This window comes from Sapajus apella, unplaced genomic scaffold, assembly GCF_009761245.1.
Source record: "Sapajus apella isolate SASKATOON/1434 unplaced genomic scaffold, GSC_monkey_1.0 scaffold71, whole genome shotgun sequence".
Lineage (NCBI taxonomy): Eukaryota > Metazoa > Chordata > Mammalia > Primates > Cebidae > Sapajus > Sapajus apella.
Window position 1 is genome coordinate 1243837 of NW_022437011.1, and position 4603 is coordinate 1248439.

Below are 4603 nucleotides of genomic sequence, written 5' to 3' on the forward strand. Positions count from 1 at the left end.
CTTAGCATCCCTCACCTCTGCCCATCATTCTCTAGCTATTTATCTGTTTAGGCTGCCAAATGTGTAGACCTTAGCTCGACTTGGTATGTACGTCGATATCACCAAGTCGGTGCTTCTCAAACAGAAGTACGCATCAGATTCAGATTGCTGGGTTCCCACCCCGAATTTCTGATTCAGTAGATCTGGGGTGGAGGCCTGAAGATTTTCCTTCCCCTTCATTCTCTTCTTTCCCCTCCTTCCCTTCCCTTCCTGCCTCCTTTTCTTTCTTTCTTTCTTTTTTTTTTTTTTTTTTTTTTTAGGATGGAGCAATCCTTTATTTTTCTCTGGGAGAACAGAGAACAGGAAATCAGCCTTCAGACATCAGCGGCTGTTCTGCTCAGGGCCGAGGCTCCCCCTTGCCCACATGGTGAGGTGGAGGGGTGTACTTCCCTTCCTTTATCAGTTCATCCCACTGCTTCCTGATGGTACTCACACGTCTCATCATTTTCTGCCGAAGTAGACACTCTATGAAATCATCATATTCTATCTTGCACTCTTTCTCTGCCCCGATACTACCGATTCCATGTGCACATTCTATCCATTCTTTTTCAAAAGCATGGCATCAAGCAGGAATCTTGCAGGGCTGTTCAACACTTTGGGTGGTCAGCCATGGATCTATGTTAAGGCCAAGCTTTTTCTGCACGTCCAAGAAAGGCATGGCGATCCGATGCTCATGCCTTCATCTATGCTCTGGCCTCCACTTCAGGACGACTCTCTTTTTCTTTACTTAGAGATGGGGTCTTGCTATGTTGCCCTTGCCGGTCTTGAACTCCAGGGCTCAATTGATCCTCCCACCTCAGCCTCCAAAATGCTGGGATTACAGGCATGAGCCATCATGCCTGGTCTTAAGATTTGTATATCAGCTCCCAAGTAGTGCTGGTGTTGATGGCCCAGAGACCACATTTTGAGAATCACTGGGTTTGGTGACCACTGGACTTTTCTGTTCAGGTCACTGCTGACCCAGAACCCGAGACAATGCGCACCTGGTATCCTATAAATATTTATGACTCAACTGACAAGTATTACCTCATTCAGTTGCTTTGAGGTACTATTATTATCTACATTTCACATGTGGGGAAACAGGGTCAGAGAAAAAAGGCGCAGAGCACGGATTTAAACATGCATATGTTTGTCTATAGCCATAGACCGTGCCCTTAATTGCCACACTGTTTCACTTCTAGCAGGCTGGAGCTCAGCGTAATCAGGTTAGCAAGAAAGTTGAGGAGGAGGAGGACCTGCCCTGTCCTAGCATCTCTGCAGATGTCTGGGAAGTGTATGGTAGCAGAGTGCTGCCCCTGAAGAGAGCCCTGTTGCCATGGGAGCTTGAATCAGTCATATACAGGTGGCCACCAGGTGGCAGCATTGTTCTGACAGGAAGCCGCCAGCCGCCTTGGTGGTGTTCTAATCTGGATTCTGCCATCCCTGGTTCGGTGGCCCATAGCATATCCCATTTCTTATGTGCCTGGTTTCCTCATCTTTACAAAAAGATGCATCTCTGTCATCTCCAAAGAGCCCTTGCAGCTCAGATACCATATAAAACAGATAGGTGCAGCCAGTGAAATTCAAATACTCCCAAACCAAACCGTGTCTCTTCCCTGCTGAAAACAACACCACCCACTAGAATTAGCACCAAAGAAATACAATGCAAGCCACAAAAGTGAGCCACATATGTAATTTCAAATTTTCTAGTAGCCATATTAATAAAGTATCAAAAGTGACATCACTATTATTATTATTTTTTGAGACGGAGTTTCACTCGTTATCCAGGCTGGAATGCAATGGCAGGATCTCGGCTCACCGCAACCTCTATCTCCTGGGTTTAAGTGATTCTCCTGCCTCAGCCTCCCGATTAGCTAGGATTATAGGCATGTGCCACCATGCCCGGCTAATTTTGTATTTTTAGTAGAGACAGGGTTTCTCCATGTTGGTCAGGCTGGTCTCGAACTCCCGACCTCTGGTGACCCACATGCCTCGGCCTCCCAAAGTGCTGTGATTACAGGCACGAGCCGCCATGCCCGGTGGCAAGATTATCATTAGTCCTGTTTTGCAGATGAGGAAACTGAGGCTTACTTAGGGAGACTAAGGGCCTCAGCCAAGATCACATGGCAAGTAAGTGGAAGAGTCTGGATTTAAACTTAGCTCAGTCTGGCTCTGTCCAGGCCTTTCCTCATGACATCATCCTGCCCTGAGGGCAGATGCTTAGGGTATGCAGTCAGAGGGGCCCACTGACAGGGATTCCAAATACAAGGAATGCAAAATGCCGGAAGCAAACAAGCAGGTCTGTTAGGGCAGGAGGTGAGGCCTCGAAGCTACATTCTCCCACCCCCCGCAGTTGTGTGTCTGGTAAAATTGAGCTTGCCTGGCAAACAACCAGTGACTCTGACAAAGAAGAAACCATGATCTTGGGGAAATTATGTTTGCATGATGAAAAATGGAACTTGCAAAAAGAAAATCTGGCATCAAGTGGCTAGGTGCAGTGGCTCACGCCTGTGATCCTAGTACTTTGGGAGGCCAAGGCAGGCAGATCACTTGAGGTCAGGAGTTCAAGACCAGCCTGGCCAACATGCTGAAACCCTGTCTCTACTACAAATACAAAAAGAAAAAAATATATATACAAAAAGAAAAAAAAATTAGCTGGGTGTGGTGGCGGGCGCCTGTAATCCTAGCTACTCGGGAGGCTGAAGCAGAAGAATTGCTTAAACCTGAGAGGTGGAGGTTGTAGTGAGTCGAGATGGTGCCACTGCATTCCAGCCTGGGTGACAGAGGGAGACCCTGTCTCAAAAAAAAGAAAAGAAAAGAAAATCTGGTATCAGGAGAAAATTAAAATTGAGACATGGACCAGGCACAGTGGCTCATGCCTGTAGTGCCAACACTTTGCAAGGCCGAGGTAGGCAGATCACTTGAACCCAGGAGTTTGAGACCAGCCATGGGGAGACTCTGTCTCTACCAAAATACAAAATTACCCAGGTGTCATGGTGCGTACCTGTGGTCTCAACTACTTAAGAGGCTGAGGTGGGAGGATCGCTTGAGCCCAGGAGGCAGAGGTTGCAGTGAGCCAAGATGGCATCACTGCACTCTAGCCTGGGAGATGGAGCAAGACTCTGTCTCAAAAATGAAAAAAAAAAAGAGAAATGCAGAACATAGGAATAAGCTGCAGGTGAATTCCAAGGGACAGGGCTAGACCTAAAGTATGGAGGTTACAGGGAAGCAGGCTGTGGTGCACCTTTAGGGAAAATAGCACTAACTATATTGACGATGTTTTACAGCTGAAAATTTTTTTTTTTTTTTTTTTGAAAAGGAGCGGTGTTTCGCTCTTGTTACCCAGGCTGGAGTGCAATGGCACGATCTCGGCTCACCGCAACCTCCGCCTCCTGGGTTCAGGCAATTCTCCTGCCTCAGCCTCCTGAGTAGCTGGGATTACAGGCACGCGCCACCATGCCCAGCTAATTTTTTGTTGTTTTAGTAGAGACGGGGTTTCGCCTTGTTGACCAGGATGGTCTTGATCTCTTGACCTCGTGATCCACCCGCCTCGGCCTCCCACAGTGCTGGGATTACAGACGTGAGCCACCGCGCCCGGCACAGCTGAAATGTTTTAAGCCCTTATCAAGCAACTTAAATGTAGCAGCTTCTTGGTCAGGTGCATGGCTCACGCCTGTAATCCCAGCACTTTGGGAGGCTGAGGTGGGCAGATCACCTGAAGTCAAGAGTTTCAGACCAGCCTGGCCAACATGGTGAATCCCAGTCTCTACTAAAAATACAAAAATTAGCTGGGCATGGTGGTGCATGCCTGTAGTCCTAGCTACTTAGGAGGGTGAGGCAGGAGAATCACTTGAAACCAGAAGTCGAAGGTTGCAGTGAGCCAAAATCGCACCACTGTACTCCAGCCTGGGCAACAAGGGGAAAATTCTGGAGCTGGGCGCGGTGGCTTACGCCTGTGATCCTAGCACTTTGGGAGGCCGAGGTGGGTGGATCATGAGGTCAGGAGATGGAAACCATCCTGGCCATGGTGAAATCCTGTCTCTACTAAAAAAAAAAAAAAAAAAAAAAAAAATAGCCGGGCGTGGTGGTGTGTGCCTGTAGTCCCAGCTACTCAGGAGGCTGAGGCAGGGAAATTGCTTGAATCTGGGAGACGGAGGTTGCAGTGAGCCATGGTCATGCCACTGCACTCCAGCCTAGCAAAAAGAGCAAGACTGTCTCAAAAGAAAAAAAAGTAAAACTGTCTCAAAAAAAACAAAAAAAAGTAGCAGCTTATTTAATTCTCATACTCACAGTAGGAAGTAGCATGCAAGTGGATCATCAGAGATGTGAGGAAGCAGGTACTGCTATTATTACCTTGTTTGCTTTTTTTTTTTTTTTAGAAACAGGACTTGCTCTGTTGCCCAGCCTGGAGTGCAGTGGTGCGATCATGGCTCACTGCAACCTCAAACTCCTGGGTTCAAGTGATCCTCCTGCTTTAGCCTTCAAATTAGCTAGAACTACAGGCACACACCACCATGCTTGGCTAATTAAATAATTTTATTTTTATTTATTGTTATTATTTTTTGAGACAGAGCCTTGTTCTGTC

The 4603-nt window shown here is 47.2% G+C and overlaps 1 pseudogene across 1 annotated transcript; it reads right to left on the reverse strand.

Annotated features, from left to right (window-relative positions):
- Positions 1-352: 352 nt before the first annotated feature.
- On the reverse strand, positions 353-712 carry LOC116531455 (annotated as a pseudogene). Its single transcript, XR_004260428.1, has one exon. The product of XR_004260428.1 is annotated as an NADH dehydrogenase [ubiquinone] iron-sulfur protein 5-like (transcript).
- Between the last annotated feature and the right edge of the window lie 3891 nt (positions 713-4603).